We start from the raw sequence: 24,536 nt of genomic DNA on the forward strand, positions 1-24,536 counted from the left end.
TAAAGCATCGTTTGAATTATTTTCCTACTTCCTGGAAAACTTTAACAATCAGCATCAGCGTTTCCCCCCACCATCCCGGGGAGAGATCGATTCATCGTCCATTTGTTAAGTGCCAAACTTTTGCGCCAACTGTGCGCGCTCGCTCCACCATCAGCTCTCCGTGATGACACTTTTCATTATTAACGATCAAACTTGTGATGCCATTCCAATATGGTTGGACGCGAGACGTGCCCAAACAAATCGCCATTTTCCGTGAGCAATTTCCAATTTGTTCATTTTTCTTCAACTTTTCCCGTTTTTCTACAACATTTTTCTTCCTTTCACAAGCTAAACCTAGAATCTCCCCCGGCAGCGTGTTTCCTGTTTTTCGTTTTCAATTTTCATAAAATTTATAGCAACAATACAAAATTTATAGTTGTGTCTTTTTACTTTTCCGCGCTGGAAAACATTTAGCTTTCTCCTCCTCGTAACAGATGACGGGCCTGCTTGGACGGGCTGGGTGGAAAGGGGGGATGAAAACTCGGGGAAAACTCTGGGAAAACTTTTCGTCCTTGTCAAGTTCTGGCGGTGCAACTTTTTCAAAGTGTTGCCACGAGAAAGAACTTTTCACTCTTGGTGTGCGGCTTGTTCGGGAAAACTCATTTTCGGCCGCAACTTTTCGTTGGTTGTTGATTTGCGATTCTTTTTTTTTCTACTTTTTTGTTTGAGCCTCCCTCTCGAAGATAAAGAGATTACGCATTACGCGGTGGAAGAAGGATTCGGCGCGAGAAAATTATTTGTCGAAACGATAATAATGCCGGTGCTCTATTCAGCTAATTTATTCTTGCTTCGACGGAGCGGCCAGCATTGTGGGATGAAATTTTCCTCCCTCGAAAAAATAAGCGGAAACAATGCTCAATGATGATGGGGATGAATGGCGGCGATGATGGGGATCATCACTGGCGGTGGAGTGGAATGCGGAGAGTGGATGAAAAGTTGGGCAAAAGAATGGGAATAATGCTTGAATGGATTTTCACTCTAGGGAAATTTGTGGGCTGATGTGGAAATTTTATGGTATTGTTCTTGCAAATAGCTGTGACAATGAAACTGTTTGGGAATTTTTAAGAACGATACTTTTTCGCTGGTTCTGAGCGGAAAGGCATTGTTTGGGATATCTTTCATTTGAGATTAATTTGCTCAACGGTCTGGAAAGGGTACAATGAACTTTAATCATACTAAATGAAGGCATTTTATGTTGAGGGTAATAAATCTGGAGCAACATTTGAAAAGGGCGCATAAGCATTTTGACAGCCTGAACCATTTTGCAAATTCCGAGCAAACAATTATATATTTGACAAAATCCACTGTGTTAAAAGGTAGCTGAGAAGATCAACTATTGTTGTATAATTCGAGTTTTGCGAAAAAGTTACCTGATGGCTAGGAATTTGCAAAATAATTCCAGCTGTCAAAATGCTTATCCGCCATTTTCTCGTGTTGCTCTAGAAATAATATTTTTCTATAAGCAGTCGTTGCCCCGACCCCGCTTTGATTTGCGTGAATCTATGCTTGGTTCCTGCTCACGAATTCGAGGTCAATTTTTCGATATCCCATGACAGGTGAGCAATATTCTATAATGTTGTTGACCAGACAATTACAAATAAATATGTATAATAGGGTGCCCAGAAAAAATGACCCCCTGCTCCACAAGCAGAAAACGTTTTTTTGGGTTATTTTAAGCATCTGTGCAAATTTTGAGCGAAATTGGTTGAGATTAACCCATTGATACCCGAGCCTAAAGTTGGTGAAAAAAAAAGTTTTTCATACAAAAATGACTTTTTTAAATCGCTAATAACTTTTCAGGATCGAGTTTTACAGCTTTGGTATGTTCTACAAAGTTGTAACATTTCCAATGAAAATCTCACTTTTGGTAATATTTGGATGGAAGTAGCGCACCCTGCAGACTAAAACGTAAGAAAATTGGGTTTTCCATACCTTTGTTCGATTTTTCCCATACAAACTTCAACTTCGAGTATCAATGGGTAAATGTTGACCGATTTTGCTCATATTTGGCCCAGAGTCCTAAAATAGCTCAAGGAACAATATTCAGCTTGTGGAGCGAGGTTTTGAGAAAAAGTCCCATATTCTGGGCACCCTAATGTATAAACATAAATAGTTTGCTTGATATATAACAGAAAAATATCGCAATTTAAATTTTTTTAAGTATTTAAAATGATGTTTCAGAAAATCTTATCCTCAATTTAAGATCGCTTTAAGGTGAAGCCGTTGATCATTTTTGAAGAAAATTGATCATCACTCTAAAATTCTCTGTATTGCATTCAATTTAACGAATGTCTGAATCAAAATGAGTCAGTATGTGCCGGTTGTTGCCTTCTTGAAGCCACTGAAAAATTTTTTGGTCTAAATCAAATGTGTTTCAAAATTTATATAATTTTGTGGTACAATCATTGACGTCCTAGTTGGCAATCATTGATTAATGACGATTTCCATAACTTTGCAAGGAATTGGATAATCGTTACCAAAAGGAATCAACACAAGTAGGGTACAATTCTGAACTATTTGTAGAAGGAATATTGTCAAAATAGTGGTAGCGACGCAAAATGTATATCTTTGAACGAAAAATCATGGCAATGATGGAAGTCTTCACGTTAAACAATTTTACTTTCTAACAATGGAATTAATCTTGTTTTTAATGTATATCTGTGAGTTTGGTTTCTTTCTAAATCAATTAGTTTTATTTTATATTACAAAAACAGTGAGTCTTTGATTTTTTTTTGTTTCTTTAATATTAGGGTGAGTTGTCAATTTTAGCAACATCGATTGTGTGTTGAAAATATTTCTGCAAGCTATTCTTCTCTATTTTTCATGAACATATCTTAAACAAATTTATGAAAAAAAAATTAGACTCAACCTTAAATCAAAGTGTTTTTTTTTTATTCTTTCAAATTTTTTTTTTCTGGTTTCAGTTGTATTTTAGAAAGTTTATTTTCATAATTTGAAATGGTAGGAGCTCTTTGAGATGAAGTTTGAGATTTCTTTCAATTTAAGCATTTTTTTAAATCCTAAAACATGAACCCGTAATTTTTCTGACCTATTTCGTTTTTTTTTTGTTTATAATATTTTGTTGAGTTTATTCCCTTCTTTGGAAAACAATTACAATTCGAACTTTTTTTTATGATTTCAATGCAATTTATTATTGATTTTTGTTATATTTCTGTAATTCTTATAAATCTTACAATCAAAAGCAGCTCTTGAAAAAACATTTATGACAACAGTCTGACTTGAAATTTATCATTAAAATTATTCTTCAATTTAATTTTTGATTGTTTCTATAACACTTTTGTAAGTTTTTTTTTTTCATTTTTTAAGCTTGAGCAGAAATTTAAAAAAGTGTTATGACAAAGTGTATGAAATCAAACAAATTTCAAAGTATTTATCGTTTTTTTTTTCATTAAAATTTATTATTATTTCTGTAATATTTCTTTCCATTCAAATTATTCTTGATTAAAAAAAAAAAGTTGTTTTTCAAAAATGTGCTGTTGCAAACTTTATGAGAATAACTCAAAATTTAAATTTATTTCGAAGAATTTTATATCTTATAAAGAAAAGTGTATCCTTTTTTCGACCTTTTGTCCTATCTGCCTTTATCCAATTTCTTCTGCAGTTTTCAAAAAGTTGTATGAGAAAAGTCTGATTTCAACATATTTAAGGAATTTTAAATTTAAAAAAATCCTCATTTGATCTTGTGACTTTCGACATTTTGTCATAAATTTGCACACAGTAAAAAAATCATTCTAATTTTACGCCTGAAACTAAGTACACCTCTTATATCAGAAAACATTTGTATGGGTTAAAATGACGAAAATTATATGCGAAAAGCTGGAGGTCATTGAAGCTAGGAAAAAAACATTTGATTCCATCGAGAATCTGATGTGACAATTTTCCCATGCAAATTAAAATTTCTGTTACGAAATATTTGAATGGATTATACAAGATTATACATAGACTATAAACAGCTTCTTAAAAGGTATTCAAATAACAAATAAGTTGAAATAATTTGTTGGATTTAAAAAAAAGTTTTTTTTTCGCCTCAGTCAATAAAAAAAAACAAATATCAAGCCATAGTTTCAGCATTTGCACGGGAAAAGTGTTTTAAAATACATTTTACACTAGTTCAGCTGCAAGCAAGCAAATAAAATTTGTACCAGCCTAATGTGCATAATTTAGAGCTTCTGGTTGAAAAATATATAAAAAATATAAAAAAAATATTAAATTTCAAAACCTCATGTTCTGTCATAACTACTTAAGGTAGAATTGAAATTAACGACATTTCAGTTCTACAATTCACCCAGTAAAATATCATATTAATTTAAGATTGAAACAGTACGTGGCCTAAAAGTATCTTGCAATTTTTTTTGACATTTTAATTGATTTAAATTAAACCTTATATTTTTTATAAACATAACCACTGCACAATTGTTATTTGAAATTTTCCTGATAAAAAAACCCAAGACATGAAATCATTAAAACAATAGCGCTTGCTTCAAATTTCTCATGATAAAAACCTTTTTTTTTTTGTCCTTCAAAGCCATTATCCAACGCACTTCAAAGCCATTTTCCGGACAATTTGAAGCTGTTACCGAGAGAGCAGATACTCTTGTTTGGCAGAAGCACAAACAAACAAAAAACAGAAAACAACACCAATCTAATGCAATAGAACCCGTTACCCTCGCCCAAAAAAGACACGAACCGGTTTCGCCTAGCCTCCACTGCTGCTGGGAAATTGGAAAAACACCCTCCCCCTCCTAAAATGTCGTGTCCTTTTTTCCTCCAAAATACGACAAGGACAACTTCGCTGACGATGCTGCTCTTTTAAGCGAAACGGGCCGGGGCTCTGTTTTTGTTTTTTGTGCAATAAATATCAATTTAAACCATCCAAGAGTGCCACCCGAGAGACAATTTCCCACCAACCTGCCCCAACCCCTTTTCGTCACGATTTTCCCCTCCTCCCCCCTTTCAACCAACAGAAGAAGTAAAGTCGCGAGCCACTCGTCGTGCAATAAATTTCAATTTGATGCTGTTTGCGATGTGTTTTCTCAGTGCGCGTTTTTTTTAGTATTCTGGTCGTGGAAATCCTGGGTCACGCATCTTCTTGGTTCTGGGAGGAGGTAAAAGCGGCCCGCGATCTGCCACAAACAGGCGTGCCTTTTTTTTACTTGTGAAAGGGAAGGGATGGAAATCGGGATCAGAGGAAAAACAGTACGTGAAAAGGGTTTAAAGAGAAGGGAGTTTTGGAAATAAGAGTAAATTCTTTTGAAAAATGTTTGAAGAATTTTTAAGTAAAAAAAAACTATAAGTAGATTAGATATAAATTCATAAAAGTTATACATCAAGTAAACAAACCACAAACAGAAGTTAACGAATTTACATTTTATCCCAAAAAAAGCATGTACAACCGACGTTTCCAAAGAACAAAGACCACCAAAAAGGCCCTGGAGCCGCCCACTTCCGGGTTCTGGGATTTCCGCGCTCCTTTCGCCGGGATCCTGCCAAAAAGAGACATCCGTACAGGGAACATGTGTTGCTCGTGTTGCAGCACACATTCTCTGTTCCTACTGCTGCTGCTGTTTGACTTTTTAATCTTCTCGGTTACCACCGAAAAGCATTCTTCCCGGGATTATTGTGTCCCCCGGAGTTTGCCGGCAAGCTGACGGTTCGTTAGAAGGCTTAGGACGGTCCCCCGTTCAATCTCAGGGACTTCAAATTCTCTTCATTTATCTTGCCTTTCCTCGATATGAGTAACTCCAAAGTTTAACATTTATATTTAAAAGTACTTAGAAATCCTTGATATCACAAACATTTTAAAAATATAGTTAAATAAGTGTTCCCAAACTTTTGCCATCCACTGTAAAACTTCAAAAAGAAGCTTTTTTTTTCTCTTCAGTGTGTTTTCCACCGAAGCTCATCTGTTTGTCCGGAAGCTTTGCAGTCACCCCCTTAATCCCACCCCCTCCCGCAAGTTCACTGACTGTGATGGATGAACGCGCTTGCCCGGGTGGATGTTTGGGGTTTCTGTTTGAGTTTGGCATGTATGGCAACACTGGCAGGGAGCAGCTGCAGCTCAGCGTTTGTACGTACATCCATTAGTATCCATTGCGATTTGGCCGTGCAAGTGCATGCAGGCAGGCAGCAGCAGAATAGACAATCAGCGGAAAATGTCGGAAGCTTCAAGTGTCGCAGAAATGGGAAAATCGGGATTGTTTATTTTGAATAGTGTAGAATGAATGCATTTTCAGAAGGCTTTGGAGGTTGCATTAAAGTTTAAGAGCGGATTAATAACAATAGCAATTTTGAAACTCTTGTTGAATCAGAATAATAATTAAAATTTTATTCAGTTCTTATTTTGTGTTTAAAGTTCTTCTTTTTAAATCCACAGTTATTTTTAAACACTCTTCGTGACTTTTTTGCCAGAAAAATTAATAACAAATACAACCTTCTCACAACTTTGAACTTTGAAAGCTGAATAATTTTTCTTACAATGCCTTTGTGCTTTCTTTCTTTGATGGAAGGAATTCAAACATTATGTAATTCTCTTGAATTTCAGTTTCTTTACAAGATGAAATATTTGCGTAGTCACTTAAAATGTACCCAACTTCACAGTACTGAAAAAAATCTTGTTTATTCTATTTCACATTTCATGATTTAAATCCAAAAATTTTTGATATTTAATATGGGCAAGGCAACTTTTACTCCCCTCCATAATTTTAGAAATATGGATGGTGCAAATTCTAGAATATCGAAAGATTTGGAAAGTAAGAATATGACAAACTTAACAGTTATTATCAAATGCAAAATCTAATTTGCAATCGAATTTAACTTTACACATTTATTTGGTAAAGTTCACCATTTCTAGTAATAAAGGAGGACTTTGAGTGAATATTTAAAAATATTCACTTACAACGGTTTACAATTTTCTCTTCTTGAAACTGTCTCTTTGAAAATATTTTCTAAATTTGCTTTAAGTTTGAAAATGATCAAAATTTGCGTTTTTAGATCATTTAAAGGGCAACTCCTGATTTTGAATTAAAAAATATTTTTTACTAAAGTAGATGAAAACATCTGGGTAATTCTCTACCAACTCACACGAAATCGGGAAAAGTTGCCCCGACCACTCTTCGATTTGCGTGAAAATTTGTCCTAAGGGGTAACTTTGTCCCTGATCACGAATCCGAGGTCCGTTTTTTGATATCTTGTGACGGAGGGGCGATACGACCCCTTCAATTTTTGAACATGCCAAAAAAGAGGTGTTTTTCAATAATTTGCAGCCTGAAACGGTGATGAGATAGAAATTTGGTGTCAAAGGGACTTTTATGTAAAATTAGAAGACCGATTTGATGGCGTACTTAGAATTCCGAAAAAACGTATTTTTCATCGAAAAAAACACTAAAAAAGTTTTAAAAACTCTGCCATTTTCCGTTACTCGACTGTAAAAATTTTGGAACATGTCATTTAATGGGAAATTTAATGTTCTTTTTAAATCAACATTGCCCCAGAAGGGTCATTTTTTCATTTAGAACAATTTTTTTCATTTTAAAATTTCGTGTTTTTTCTAACTTTGCAGGGTTATTTTTTAGAGTGTAACAATATTCTACAAAGTTGTAGAGCAGACAGTTACAAAAAATTTCATATATAGACATAAGGGGTTTGCTTATAAACATCACGAGTTATAGCGATTTTACGAAAAAAAAGTTTTTAAAATGTTGGTCGTCGTCGATCATGGCCGTTCATGGTCACCCGCGACAGACATGGACGACGAAACAAAACGAAACGCAAAAAGTAACATTTTCAAAACTTTTTTTTTCGTAAAATTGCGATAACTCGTGATGTTTTTTTTCGTTATTGGATTAAATATGATCTAAATATGGTAATATTTTTTCATTCGACATATTCAATTCATGACGAAAAAATAAAATAAATAAAACACTTCTATTTCATCTATTTTACATTGTATTGAACTCCAAATCAAAGCAACATTTAACTATCTTGTCCAGCCAAAATGATTGCTACTTGATACTTTTTTTTTCTTCTACATTTTGAAAGCTCAATTAAAATATTGTGTTATGGTTTCATTTTCAAGAAACAAACAACAAGTAAAAAAAATAATTAAAATTTATAATCAAGTAATTAAATTATGTAACTTTTCGAAGAAAAGGCTCAAATTGAATTTTCAATCTAATATAATTTACCTAAAAATGGTTTGTGGGTGAAATGGTTGTTGAATTTTGTTATTTTCAAGTTTTGGTTCAAGAAATAATCATATTTCATAGGCTTTAAATCGTAACTATAAATCTTTAGTTAAATGAAGTTAAAACTCAATAAATATATACCAAAAATCACTTTCAATTCATGTTTCTAAAGATTTCCATAGATTTTGAATAGTTTAATGAAGAAAATCGAAGTGTCTTATTGAAAGTTTTTTTTTTTATAACTTTTCATTTAAATTTAAGTTCAAACCGATAAAAAAAAGTTTTTCAAACTTATGCCAAAGTTATGATTATTTGACATCTGAGTGGCAATTGTCATTAAGACAGTCAAAAATAAGAAAAAATAAACAAATAGGTTGAGCATTTTCGAATGATTTTGCACTCATATTTGAACAGAAAGGTGGAGATTTTGTTGAAAACTGTATCAATTAGCACTCACAACACCAATAAATCCTTTTTCTTTGCCTAAGAATCGTATGGAAAGTTCAACAATAATTTGGCAGCATTTTTGTGTTTGTAAATAACGCTAGTTGATCAGATTTTACAATCCCTCAACGTTGGCAGATTTGGAAACTCAATCCAATCTAGTCTACAATCCTTTACCCCAGGTTGAGAGCCCGTGGTCTTCGAATCAAATTCACAAACTGTTTCAATAGATATTCACTGATTTTCTTAAAAGCGTTTTTTTTTATTTTAATTTCTTTCACAAAATTGTTAGTCAAAAATTACGTTTTTTTATTTTGTTAAATCGTATTGTTATTCATTTCATAATACCCCTCAAGACAATCTTCTCTGCTTTCCCGGTAATCCCCGCAAAGTTGCGCACTTTGCCAGGTTTACTCCCGCACAAAGTCCAAACGGGCACGTTCAGCCATTCTTCGTTTTATTTCGTCGATCTTGAGCCGGCTCAACCCACAACCGAACCGACTAAATCTCCTCAATCTTGACGTAGGCATGAGCCTTTTTCTTTCTCTTCTTCTTCTGTATTCGATATCGAGGTTTTACGGTGCTGGATCTCTTCTTTTCAAAACACTATTGCTGGGAAGAAAAAAACCTGGCCAGGCTCACAACGTTTTCCTCACTTTATTTTGCTCCTTCTTGTTGAATGTTTACTCATGTACCCTGTTTTGTCAGAGATGTACTTTGAAGAAGGGAAAATAGTAGGGAAAAACGCTTTCACCCCACTCACTCGGCTGAAATCTGCGATCTGGGATGAAACGACGCAACTTTAGCTGTCAAAGCGAAGATTTTGTATTTAGATTATGAGCTTTGACTTGGTGTAGTATTTGCATAGGCAAACGTCCCTGGCCTTGGGCGAAACGAGCTTTTCTTTTTATGTTTTTGAATCAAGCACATTTTTTTCCGTTTCTGTGATGGCGGCAGCAAGTCCCCAATACCTGATTTCGAATGCGCGGTAACGAGAGATAACTTCAATCAAGAGAAGAGGGATTTCTGTTTTTTTGTTTTGCTCGAGACTAAAAGAGTTAGATTTAACGTCACTTTGAAAGGATGTTGATTTGAAGAGGCAAAGAGAGATTTATATAATTTTCACCATAAATGAGGCTTCTTACAAAAAAATATAATTTCACACTTTTGATAATGTGTAATCCTGACAGAAAATCCATCACTTTCAAAATCAAGTGACACACACATTCCTTTTCCCCTTCTCGAAAGCTCGCACCAGGGACCAATGTTTGCACTTTAATGCATTATATCCTTAATCGGTTCCCGGCTGCTTCCTGCGGTGATGATTCGGGAAGTTTTTTTGCCAGCTTTTTTCCCCACTAAAACTACTCTTCCTCTCAAAGGCTATGTCGAGGTACGATGTCTTGCATAATCCGCCGCAAACGATATAACGTATGTTCGCTTACAACTACTAACACCCCCTTCCCTCCCCTTATCCACCCACCCCTCCTGAAAAACTTGTAGAGCACACAATAAATCATTTTCTTTATAGTAGTAGTCGTTTTTTTTTCGTTAGCTTTTCCTTCTTCTACTTCTTTTCCCCGTTTGCAGCTTGTTCATCTCAGCCGATCCATCGTCGATGAGTAATGAAGGGGCGAAGGAGAGGGATGATCAGGAGGAGCAGGAGAGAAACTATCCCCTTTCCCGCTCCCCTTTTAGATGCTTTCTCGACGTCAGATTTCCCCTCCCGAACGGATCGGTTAAACTTTATCACGGATCTGCTTGCACTCAAATCCACTGGCTGCGAGGAGAAAATGCTGAGAGTTATGTTGGGGCGCTGGATAGGAAATAAGGTTTTTTATTATTAAAAATGAAGTGTTTGTTAGATTGAAATAAAAAACATCTGTTTAAGCAATTAGCTAGCCATTGAGATAAAAAGTAATCAATTCACTTGGAGGAGAATGTTGCCGCTCACACACTTTTGTATTTTTTTATTAAAAATTTTATTATTTCTTTCAGAAGATTCGAATAAACTGATTTGTGTTTTTCAACATGTGTTTAAAGTTATGTTTGGGCAACCAGTTTTTTCTAGAGATTTTGAATCGATTTCTTATAAATTGAGTTTCTTTAAAACGTCTTTTTGTAGCTTGAGTTCATTCAATTACTTTTTTTTCATTATGAGTTTTTTTCAGTATCAGGTTCTTTATCAACATATATACCTTTATGTATTTTATTTGTCTTCAGTTTTTTTTATCTCAGGTTTCTATATCATTATTTTTTTATTTTATTTTTTTCAAATTGTTTTCATTTGATTCTACACATGTATTTTCATTTTGAGTACTTTCAAAATAAGTTTTTTTAAGTTTCATCAGCTTCTATTTTTTTTTTCTTTTTTTTTCAGCTTCTATTTTTTTACTTCAGATATAAGAATTTTAGTTTTTCATCTGCCATTCGAAATTACTCCAGTATGACTTTTTTGATCTTAATTTTTTTCTATCTCAAGTATTTTTTTCAATTTCTGCATTTCAACATGATGTTTTGAAACTATAATTTCAGCAATTAGTATTTTCTCAACTTCAGTTATTGTCAACAAAAGTTCCTTACCATGAGCATTTCTAACAATTTGTTTAATCATGTTGATTTTATCTAGAGTTTTTTTTAACTTAACTTTTTTTTGAGGCTAGTTAAAAAAAACGTTTTTCATGTTAAAATCGTTGCTTTTTAACCCAAGTTTTATTTCAAATTGAGGTTTTTTATCATTTGAATTCTGTATTTGTAATTTTTGCTTGTTTGTTGAGAGTTTATATTTATTATATCATGAGTTCCAGTCTGTATTTTAATGTGTGGATTTGTTTAAACTTGAAGCTTCAAAGGTACTATTTAAGTATTTTAAGTTATTTTTAATAACATTATTTTTAAAATCCAGTTGTTTTTACTTGATTAATGTCATAATTGTTCAGATATCTTTCGTCAAAACTCGAGATAATTTAAATAGAGATTAACAACAAATTATTGGATTTTTTCATCATGATTTTTTTACTTAAGTTTATTTTTTAAATAAATTCTGTTTTAAACCTCTCATTTGTAACTTGAAAATTCATGTTTCCTTAGAAGTTAGTTGTAAAGCACAGTGATTTTTTTTTTCTTTGAATATTTGATATTTTGCATTCTGTTGCAAACATTGCCATTTAAATGTTTTTTTCCACATTTTTTTCATGATTATTTCCTGTTTATCGGTTTTATTTGCAACGTTTGCTTATGCATTAAGAAACAAACATTTCAATTGAAATTTTTAGTCAAGCATTATTTTTTATGTCTTTTATTTCAAATTGGGGAGAACGGAAATTTAAAAAGACTAGCTTTTTGATTGAGCAATTTGAAATATAATTAAATCTTAAGGTCGTTCCAAATATTTTTCAAAGTTTATTCCCCCCCCCCCCCTCCACTAATTTGCTCGAAAAATTAGAGGGTAAAAACACATTTTTCCAAAAACATTGCAATTTCGATAATAGATGTGTCATCAACTAAGAAAAATTTCAATAGCATTTTCCTGCGTTGATAATCATTTTAGGCAGATTTGAACCAGTTTGAAACTGTTTAGAATTTTAGCAAAATATCGATGTTGAGTACGTCCAACATTTTTGCAAATAAATCTGTGGAATTTCACAAAAAGGGCAGAAATTATATTATTTGGTCTAATTGAAATGTAAGTTGTGATTTCAAAAAAATGAGCAATTTCATACAATCTTCTCTTTTTGACATTGTGAAACTGATCAATGGTTTCCAAGATATCATCGATTGAATATTGAGGGTTAATTGGGTAGAACTTAGAAAATCTCTTTTTTGGTAATTTTCATTCTTTGCAAGGCCATAACTCAGCAACCAAAGGTTGGATCAACAATGTCCAGAAATGCAAATTATTGATAAATTTCTCAGCTTTTTAATTATTTTTTTTAATGTTGGACAAGGCTAGACACCGTAAAAATAAAAACACAATTTTGTTCTATTATTTAAACAAGAATAAAATTTTACATTTTAACATTATTTTTTTATAATATGTTAGTGTGTATTTTCGATACTTTACAAAAAACGCTATTTTCAATAAATCAAAAGGCCGCTGCAAATATTTTTCGAAGTTTTTTGTCGAGATTTTGTTGTTCTTAGTGATATTCTTCACCACATCTAATATATTTGTCATTAATGAACGGCTTGTGCTTTGAGTTCTTGAAGCTTCTGAAAAATAACAAGATTGAAAAATAAGTGTGGTTAAAATGAAACTGTTAAATCCAAGATTTAATAATCTGTCGATTGACTCGTTTTCAAAGTAATTGGTTATCCCGACATAGAGCAATTTCAACGATTTAAAAAAAATAATCTTTGTCGTTCACACTTGAACATCCCCAGTCTGCCGTGTTGGCGCACGTTGCGCGAGTTGACACAAATACACGTACACACTAACACACTCACACGCATGCCCACAGAATAAAGATCGAGTCGAGTTTTGCACGTCGAATCGAAAGGTCGTGTTTTGTACCTGTCCGAAACGTCCGGTCGCCGCGAGAAAACTACAGTCCACTCTTCGAAGGCCAACAATCTTAGTGGGTATATCAAAAAATTTAAAATCAGCTTTAACATTGTTGGGTTTCAAGTCATTTAAGTGCAAAATTAATTATTTTGTAAAAATGAGAAAAAAATTGGAATTTGAAAAAACACTTCGATACCAAAATGTGGTATCCTGACTTAGAAAATTTTCCACAATTTCAAGTCATTTCTTTAAGGGGTATATCAAAAATGTTTAAAATCAAGTTTAAAATTCCCCGTTTTCAATGAAAGCATTCGCTTTGGGACATCATTTTAGCGCAATATTAATTATTTTGTCAACATTGGTCGAAATTTTCCCATACTTTCAGAGGAATTTGATAAAATACTGTAATACCAAAAGAATACCAAAATGTGGTGTCCGACCATTGACAAATCCTGCAATTTTGCAATATCAAAACAATACCTTAAATTGGTATGATACCAAATTTTGCTCTTGCATAATCCTTAAGACAATTTTTAAAGGGTCCAGAAATAACAAAATTTGGTATTGATACCAGAGAAAGGTATTATTACAAATTTCCCTTGTTATTTACCAAGCTCGGGAATAGGTGTATAATACATTTTAAAACACCTTTTTCATTAAAATGTCAAAAGCATGGCTCGTAATTTCAATTATTATACTTTATTTTTATTTTTTTACGTTCTATAAATTTGTTATAAGAATTACCTAGCATCTTGAATTGGTACTATTTATTGAACCTGAAAGGTATTATTTTTTTTTTATTTGTATTTGTTATTGTTGGAGTAAGATATCGTTATTTATTGGTAGTTTTAATTTCAATTTTTTTGAAGGTTTGTTAAACCAATTTTTTCAAAGTCATTGTGACTTTATTTCCCATCCTGCACCAACAAAGTATGTTCAAACCGGTTGGTCTGAATGAAAGCTAGCCCCAGCTTCATGTACATTGTGCCGATCGTCAGCTGGTGCGCAGCAGCAGCGAGAACGATTAGAGGGGGTTCAGAGTGGAGCCCAGCAGAAGAATCGAGGCTGAGAATAAAGCTAAACTACACACACGCATACCCAGAGTTACACCAGCGATTCAGACACATAATACACGTTCAAGAGTATCCTGAGACGCGGCTTCAAGCAGCAGCGCCTTAAGCCATCGCCAACCAACGACAATAACGGGGTCTGATGACGATGTGGTACAATGTTGGAGCTTTTTTCCCCGCACGTCTCCCTTTCTGCTGAAGTAGTGTGCAAGAATGTATGTGCTCTTGAGCTTACGGTAGAGGAGGGCAAAGAAGGGCAAGCTTTTTCCTTTTATGAACGCCCGAGAAGCACACTTTCAGAATGTAGTAGTTGTTGTTGTTGTAGTTTTGAGTCGTCTTTGTCAGACATTTTTCATTTCAAAAGTTTGCAAAAAAAAAAAAACTGGTAAACTTTCGTCAAATTTTTGACTGCATTCTTTTGACTGATGAAGCTGAAATCGACTAAACGCTCTGCTTGGCCAACCTTTGTCAGTTTTTGGTCCAAGACGAACACGAAGAGCGGGTCGTCATGAAGAATGTTGGGAAATATTTAATAATGCGATGCGAGTGTGTGTACGTGTTTGCTTGTAATCAAAAGCATTGCTGAGCTGGTCCACACGGGTTCAGGTTCAGATTGCTGCTGGAAGGAGAAAGGATGACCCAGCGAAGAAAGGACGATGATTCGGTTGGTTGGGTCAGCACTTTGTCCGTCGCATCCCTAATGAAGGAAAGGTTTCTTGCGTGTGGATGGAAGGACGATCGGACGGTGACGGAATTTTTGCCGGGAAAATGCTGGCCCTGGCCGGAAATGATTAAAGCATGGAATGTTTGCGAAAGATGCATCCGAATTCAAAAAAGTGAATGAAGGAAGAACATGATCCGCTAATTAATTGGGGTTGGAATGTTGCTGCTACGAATGGTTCTGGGCCTAAAAACAGCAGATGGGATACAATGTTGCAGTAAAATGGTTGAAATTTCCATAGAAATACTTCGATAGTATCGACTTTATCATTAATTAGGAGTACACTACAATAGATCAACTAAATGGACGCAGTAGTCTTAATTCTCACAAAAAAATCGATCCATCAATCAAATTGTAGGAAAGTTACACTCAATTTATTTCATAAAATGAAAACTTATCAACTTTTTAATTGTTCAACTTTTTAACTTTTCAACTTTTAAACTTTTCAACTTTTCAACTTTTCAACTTTTCAACTTTTCAACTTTTCAACTTTTCAACTTTTCAACTTTTCAACTTTTTAACTTTTCAACTTTTCAACTTTTCAACTTTTCAACTTTTCATATATTTTTCATGTTTTCATGTTTTCATGTTTTCATGTTTTCATGTTTTCATGTTTTCATGTTTTCATGTTTTCATGTTTTCATGTTTTCATGTTTTCATGTTTTCATGTTTTCATGTTTTCATGTTTTCATGTTTTCATGGTTTCATGTTTTCATGTTTTCATGTTTTCATGTTTTCATGTTTTCATGTTTTCATGTTTTCATGTTTTCATGTTTTCATGTTTTCGTGTTTTCATGTTTTTATGTTTTCATGTTTTCATGTTTTCATTTTTTCATGTTTTCATGTTTTCATGTTTGAAATTATGAAGTTTTAGAGATGTTTATTTTTTTCTTGAAATCCAAAATAACACTGAGAAGCTTTAATTATCACAAGGTATTTCACCAGTTTTTCAATGATTCAACATTCTCAAACAATCAAGTTTGCACACCACACTTTACTCACATTCAACTTTAAATCCATTGGCACCATTGTGTGTCGTCCCAACAGTAGTCATATCTTGCTCAACGAAAAAGTGAGTGAAAATTTCCGAGGGAGTACTGCAGCAATTTGCACTTTGTGTGCACTCGTGGTGTCCCGGTGTCCCAGTTTTTCCCGAGCATTTTCCAACCAGCTTTCCACCACCACGTGCTGCTATCATTCATTACCATCTGCTCCAGACGACGACCGACGACGATTCGGTTGGGCGTCGTTTAATGTATTATTCACGAATAAAACTATTATTTTCGTCAGGTGAAAGAAAATTGCAGGGTGGAGGAGGGGGGGAAACGAGGAACTTTTTCCTGGAAAGACGAACAAAGCTGACTCTTGCTTGATCCTGTTCTGTCCTTGTTGAAGACTATGTCAGTGTGTCAGTGTGTGTGTGTGTGCAGCATCCGGAAGAAGCAATTGCTTGGAAATTCCTGTTTGGCATCTATTGCGAGGAAAAAGCGCGCACTTTTCTTTTTCCTAGTCCATGACAGCGATGGTGGTGCCACGCGGTGGGAGCTGAAGAAATCATTCGTTTTATTCAAATTGACAGTTTGATTTTGTGATCAGTATAGGGTGAAATTGTTTTGTTATGATTTCAAAGATTGTAATTTTGAGTTTGAATATTGATTTAAGGATATTTTCTACAGAATTTTTTTCACAAACATTGAAAAAGAAAAAAAAAGGTGTCTTCACCCTAAACCAAAGAGTCGATCACTAGCAATACCAACTTGTGTGACACCCCATCTACTGATGGTCTACCTCACATAGAATGAACTATTTTTTCCTACCCCACCCCCCGTCAATTTCCAGCAAATACTGGATTGAGCACATAAAAGAAGTCTGGAAATTGCAGCCTGCAGTAAGCAGCAGCATCAATTAATCACCCCGCTTTCGAGAGAACGAAGGATTCTTTCTGCCATGAATAGGAAAATTTGTAGGTTAATCGATTGGATTGGAGTGGAATAAAAAATGCACTGAATGGAAGAGGGAGTAGAATGCTTTCAATTGCTGGTGCCAAGTTACGGAAAATGGTCTTCTCACACCCAGGCCGAAGGGAGCACCGAAGTGGGTGATTTGCGGGACAGCATGATAAAAAGGGCCATTAGGTTTGGGAGGCAACTGCGACAAAATGGGAAATTAGGGCACTTTAATGTGAATAAAGGTGGTGATTGATAAGGTGGTTGCTGACTCAATTTTTGAATAATGAAAGAATAATAAAGAAAATGAAAAAAAAATATTTTTTGACAAAAACTTCTCAAGCAAAACTGATTGACACCAAGATTGAAAATTAATCAGAATATTAGTAGAAATAAGTTTACCCTTTAAAAAACGCTTTTAATTGATTGTCTGGATGAAAAGGAAAGAGATTATAGGACACAATTTCAAAAAATTTACAGTATGTATATTAGGGTGGCTACGGATTTTGAAAAGTTCTCAGATCAAGTTCTGGTGTGGTTCCCCTTGTAGGGCATACCCATAGGGACTCTCACGCCAAATTTCAGCTCATTTGGTTGAAAACTGGCTTGTCTCAAGCGAGTTCAAGTTTACATGGGATTTACTATGGGAAATTTTGAATTTTCGTTCATTCGCTCCTACAGGCCTGGGGAAAACATGTAGAAACTTCTAGGATGGCCAGAAATGTGCGGAATCGTCTGGAGAACAACTTTCCCTAAGAGACCAGGTCGATTCGTTCAACCCCCATCGAGCTCAACGGCAATACATCCGGGGTTTTCGGAACCAACCGTTTTCCCCAGAAAAGCATCAAATTTTCCTTAGCATGCTATGAATGCTTGATGAACACCGCGACGCCACATGTCAAACAGCTACCACGTGGACTAGCATCGCCTATAAAAATTACTTTTTATTGCTTTTTGAACTATAGAATTATCATTTATGGTGATCCTGATACTATTTAGCTGTATTCTAAACCTCCAAATAAGAAAAAAAATGTTATGGTGAAAATTTTACAATCACGTGGTAGCTGTTTGACATGTGGCGTCGCGGTGTTCATCAAGCATTCATAGCATGCTAAGGAAAATTTGATGCTTTTCTGGGGAAAACGGTTGGTTCCGAAAACCCCGGATGTATTGCCGTTGAGCTCGATGGGGGTTGAACGAATCGACCTGGTCTCTTAGGGAAAGTTGTTCTCCAGACGATTCCGCTCATTTCTGGCCATCCTAGAAGTTTCTACATGTTTTCCCCAGGCCTGTAGGAGCGAATGAACGAAAATTCAAAATTTCCCATAGTAAATCCCATGTAAACTTGAACTCGCTTGAGACAAGCCAGTTTTCAACCAAATGAGCTGAAATTTGGCGTGAGAGTCCCTATGGGTATGCCCTACAAGGGGAACCACACCAGAACATGATCTGAGAACTTTTCAAAATCCGTACCCACCCTAATGTATATCGATGCCTCTGTTTTCACTCAGGCTAACTAGATAGAAATCCCAGCAAGCTTAGAAAAAGAAAGCATAGAGACATCGGACGTCGGTTTATTGCGCTTGAGTTTAGGATAGTGTGAATTCTGGTATCCGAGTAATAATTGTTTGAAAAAAAAAATCCGAACATTTGAAAATACCGAACATTTGAATACAATTTTTTTAAATACATTTTTTGATGCAACATCAAATTTTCAATCGAAATTGACAGATTTGACAATCTATGATTTTTTTTTTCTCAAAATTTCCCATTCAGTTTTTGAACTGACTTCTGGTTTCTGAAAAACAGCCTCTTAAAAGTTTTTTGTTTTTAGTGTCACTCAATTCTATCTAACCATATTTCAAATCTATTTCAACTTTTTTGAAATTATTTGCTCTTTTTTGTATCAATAATAAACATAATTTTGAAATTTAAGAACTAAATAAATCAATTAAAAATGTCCAAAACAAGAGTTTTAGTCTTTTCTGTTTAAGTGTGCCCATTAAAAAAAATGGGATTATCAAAAAAACACTACATTTAAAATTAAACCAAAAGTTTGTGAGAAATCGTCAGATATTAAATGAGGGTAAATTATATAGCAACTTAGTCAGAATTTTAGGAATTTTCACAGTCTCACTATTTGGAGCGGAACAGCACTTGAAAATTGCCATCTTCGATTCTGAAATTTGAAAGAGCTGTTGAGACTATCAAAACATGCAAAAATCCCGAATTTCATCCAAATCGGACCACCCCCTCCATTTTTTGTACCCTCCCAAAAAAAACGACTTTTTGGCAATTTTTTAGGAAAACCCCTATCTTCAAACGACGATAACTCAGGAACCGCAAATCTTAGAGGGTCGGTCTTAGACTCAATTTTGAAGGAAATTGGACGTTGAATCCATTTCCGTGATCAAAATTTAGATTTAAAAATGTTTTCTACCTGTATTGCGCAATTGAAAACTTTAAATGGCCGTATCTCAAAACAGCCCTATTTATTTTTTGAATTTGACCTCACCAGTGTATTCCCCGGCCAATTTTACATAAGAATCGCGCCCGAGTGCTTCTAGCAGCTGCGGCGAATAAAGCTAATTTAGGTAATCTCAAATACTCAAAACTTTGAAATTCGATATCTCTGGAACAAAACATATTCCTTTCTGTCGATAAGTGATTCTTTTGTAAAATTGGCCGGGGAATACAATGGTGAGGTCAAATTTAAAAAATAAATAGGGCTGTTTTGAGATACGGCCAATTAAAGTTTTCAATTGCGCAATACTGGTAGACAAAACACCGTAATCGAAATTTTGATCACGGAAATAGATTCTACGTCCAATTTCCTTCAAAATTAAGTCTAAGACCGACCCTCTACGATTTGCGGTTCCTGAGTTATCGTCGTTTGAAGATAGGGGTTTTGCTCAATAATCGCCAAAAAGTCGATTTTTTGGGAGGGTACAAAAATGGAGGGGGTGGTCCGATTTGGATGAAATTCGGGATTTTTGCATGTTTTGATAGTCTCAACAGCTCTGCCAAATTTGAGCAGAATCGGAGATGGTAATTTTCAAATTTGCATTTTTTCTTGCACACTTCAGGTGGAATGACCCAGGGGTGATTTTTCTTAATAATTCTTTTTAAGTTCAATTTCGTTATAGCAACAGTTTTTTTGCGAGTGTTTTCCTGTTTGCCTTTCGATTTCAACAAACTTCATTTCCATCCATTGAGATAAATGTATTAGTCAAAGCTGTTAGGATCCCCAAAAACTCTGTAGTGCACCTACAAAAACTATTGTTTAACGATAGTTAAAGAAATAAACAGAATTGAATTTAATTGTTCAATTTCGTCAAGGTATGATAGATTTGGACTCCCTGAACACGCTCCAAACGACAGAATTGAATTTAAGTGAACTACCTGTCAATAAATTAATAATAAATACAAAATTTAAAATCTCAAAAAAAAAATGATAAATTCTGGAGAATTATTCAGCTTGATTTTTTTTAACCCCTTCGAATAATGCATAACAAAGAGAGCAAATTTAGTTTTTGACAATTCAAAGCATAGTATTTGTAAACAAAATATTATATTATATTATATTTGAAAAAATATCTTCTCATATATCCAAAGATGTTTAAGTCCTGACAAAGTGTCAAAACAATATTCTAGGGAAGCAAGTTTTTCAAAATTAAATTGCATTCGACATAATACAGATTTGCACAGTAAAACTTTTTTAATCAACACTAAAACCATTGCTCCAACGCAAACCTGCTCGCTCTAATTTAATTTATTTTACCAATTCACACGGAAGTGCAACCCAACTTGACACCAATCACTCAACAAGGAAAAAATAAGAAGAGAAAAACATCAGCTCAGATAAAAATACCAGATTGAGCCATCTGGCTTTCTCTCTCTCGAAACCCAGGCTCCCTCCCCTAATTACCACGAGGCTGCTGTCCATCCGTCCGACTCGTTCGTTCCACGTCAGCCATCAGACAGCCGATTTCGTGTTGTGCAAAATAAACTTTTAATGAAATCCACTCTCGAAACATTCTTTGACAGATCCATCAAACGAAGAGCTTTTCACTCTGGCGAGCTTCGAGATTTTCGACGAAAACGAAGAAAAGGTAGCCCTTTCCTCCACCATTTCCCCCCATCAGGACAGTCAGTTGCCATGTACTGGGGAAAGCAAATGAAAGCTTCTTCCTGCCCCCCCGAAACTGCCTGAAGAGAAATTCAATTAAAAACTTTCGAAATGAAGTCGAACTTTCTATCGGTTTTCGAAAACATTATTACCGAACCGTTTCTTTCCGATACGGAATGGAAGAGGCTCTCAGGATTGGGAAGATTCTTTGCGGATAGAGGAGAAAGGGGGGCGGGGATATTAGTTTGAAAGTTCTATTTGCAGTTGCATTTCGATTCGATTCGGTTGCAGCAATGTGCGCTGGGAAAATTTCGGAAAATATTCCAACTCAGTTAGCATTTCAAAGTATAGATGAGCAAAGTCGGATCCAGACGATGCAATCTGCTTTGTTTGCAGTTCTTGGAGAATGGAATGTGTTTTACGGTATGCACTTTGGGATGAAATTGAATAACTTTGTATTTTTTTTTAATTATTTATCTTTTTTGATATTGTGATTTTTATTATAACTTTTCAATTTTTGAGATTTTCAACTATTTAACTTTTCAATTTTTAAGATTTTCAACTTTTTAACTTTTCAATTCAACTTTTCAACTTTTCAACTTCTTAACTTTTTAACTTTTTAACTTTTTAACTTTTCAACTTTTCAACTTTTCAACTAATCAACATTTTAACTTTTCAACTTTTCAACATTTTAACTTTTCAACTTTTCAAATTTTCAAATTTTCAGATTTTCAAATTTTCAAATTTTCAAATTTTCAAATTTTCAACATTTTAACTTTCAACTTTTCAACTTTTCAACTTTTCAACTTTTCAACTTCAACTTTTCAACTTTTCAACTTTTCAACTTTTCAACTTTTCAACTTTTCAACTTTTCAACTTTTCAACTTTTCAACTTTTCAACTTTTCAACTTTTCAACTTTTCAACTTTTCAACTTTTCAACTTTTCAACTTTTCAACTTTTCAACATTTCAACTTTTCAACTTTTCAACTTTTCAACTTTTCAACTTTTCAACTTTTCAACTTTTCAACTTTTCAACTTTTCAACTTTTCAACTTTTCAACTTTTCAACTTTTCAACTTTTCAACTTTTCAACTTTTCAACTTTTCAACTTTTCAACTTTTCAACTTTTCAACTTTTCAACTTTTCAACTTTTCAACTTTTCAACTTTTCAACTTTTCAACTTTTCAACATTTCAACTTTTCAACTTTTCAACTTTTCAACTTTTCAACTTTTCAACTTTTCAACTTTTCAACTTTTCATGTTTTCAACTTTTCAACTTCTCAACATCTCAACTTTTCAACTTTTCAACTTTTCAACTTTTCAACTTTTCAATTTTTCAACTTTTCAACTTTTCAACTTTTCAACTTTTCAACTTTTCAACTTTTTAACTTTTCAACTTTTCAACTTTTCAACTTTTCAACTTTTCAACTTTTCAACTTTTCAACTTTTCAACTATTCAACTTTTCAACTTTTCAACTTTTCAACTTTTCAACTTTTCAACTTTTCAACTTTTCAACTTTTCAACTTTTCAACTTTTCAACTTTTCAACTTTTCAACTTTTCAACTTTTCAACTTTTCAACATTTCAACTTTTCAACTTTTCAACTTTTCAACTTTTCAACTTTTCAACTTTTCAACTTTTCAACTTTTCAACTTTTCAACTTTTCAACTTTTCAACTTTTCAACGTTTCAACTTTTCAACTTTTCAATATTTTATTGTTTTCATGTTTTCATGTTTTCATGTTTTCATGTTTTCATGTTTTCATGTTTTCATGTTTTCATGTTTTCATGTTTTCATGTTTTCATGTTTTCATGTTTTCATGTTTTCATGTTTTCATGTTTTCATGTTTTCATGTTTTCATGTTTTCATGTTTTCATGTTTTTTGTTTTCATGTTTTCATGTTTTCATGTTTTCATGTTTTCATGTTTTCATGTTTTCATGTTTTCATGTTTTCATGTTTTCATGTTTTCATGTTTTCATGGTTTCATGTTTTCATGTTTTCATGTTTTCATGTTTTCATGTTTTCATGTTTTCATGTTTTCATGTTTTCATGTTTTCATGTTTTCATGTTTTCATGTTTTCATGTTTTCATGTTTTCTGTTTTCATGTTTTCATGTTTTCATGTTTTCATGTTTTCATGTTTTCATGTTTTCATGTTTTCATGTTTTCATGTTTTCATGTTTTCATGTTTTCATGTTTTCATGTTTTCATGTTTTCATGTTTTCATGTTTTCATGTTTTCATGGTTTCATGTTTTCATGTTTTCATGTTTTCATGTTTTCATGTTTTCATGTTTTCATGTTTTCATGTTTTCATGTTTTCATGTTTTCATGTTTTCATGTTTTCATGTTTTCATGTTTTCATGTTTTAATGTTTTCATGTTATCATGTTTCATTTGATTTAAGTTCGAATTTTAAAAGTGAAAATATGTTTCAATTTGATAGTCATGTTTTCTTTCAATTTTTTTTTTTTCTCTAAACTTCTCCCACTGTTTCTGACTGTCAAACAGTTCATCGCATCTCCCGACCCCAAAAAGAAAAATATTGGCCTGCATTCCACCGATCAGTCCATTTCACTCACCAACTCTCACTGCACTGACAACTTCGAAGACCCGGAGAACTCATCATCATTCAGTTTTAATTAATTTTCTCGTCACAACACCGCTACTGGAAGCTTTTTCCTCTCTCTCTCTCCAAAAGGAAAAGAGGTTTCCCCAGCCACCAACGACGCGCACCGCGCCCGGAAGTGACAATTGTGGTTTATGGTTTTCACCAGCAGCTGCTGCCCGGGGTTTATTTCCCCGGCGAAAAATGATTGCGAATCTTTTGTGGGGCGCTCCCCGAACAGGGTGGGAAATGTTCGGTTGCGGTTTTTCCACGTCACGAAATGATGCGCTGGGGAAAAGAAGCAAAAAAACAGAACAGTCAAATTTGGACCTTGATCGGCGTACGCGCTTTTCCGACCGCAATAAAACTGTACCCGTGGGAGTCGCTCGGGCTGCGGTGAACGCTTTGTTTGGAGCTGAGTTTTTTTTTTTTTGTTTCGTTACATTTTTCCAATTTGCAGCACCGACACGATTGCTTCCCTTATGACAGGGCGCGCGTTGGGTTCATTTCAAATTTAATAGCTGCTGATTGGGAGGCACGTTTCGGTCGTGATGTTTTAAAAATTCAATTTCAGCGATTGGGAAATGGGTCACGATAGACGTGTCAGTCCTCACTTCAGAAGAGTTGAAACGTTGTATTTAAAATCAGCTTAATTTGATGGAAGCAGACAAAAAAAATAAAATATAAGAACAAAAATTACTGCCATCAAGAAAACAACACAAAAAAAATACAGAAAAATAGAAGAAGGTGAACAAAACATACAGGAAAAATAAACATTTAACTAAATTCAAATTAATTAGAAAAAAATGAACAAACAAAGCAAGTCGGACAAATCGAATAAAACGAAAAAAAAAATAAAACAAATCGAATAACA

Source organism: Culex pipiens, chromosome 2 (assembly GCF_016801865.2).
Source record: "Culex pipiens pallens isolate TS chromosome 2, TS_CPP_V2, whole genome shotgun sequence".
In the NCBI taxonomy this organism is placed as follows: Eukaryota; Metazoa; Arthropoda; class Insecta; order Diptera; family Culicidae; genus Culex; species Culex pipiens.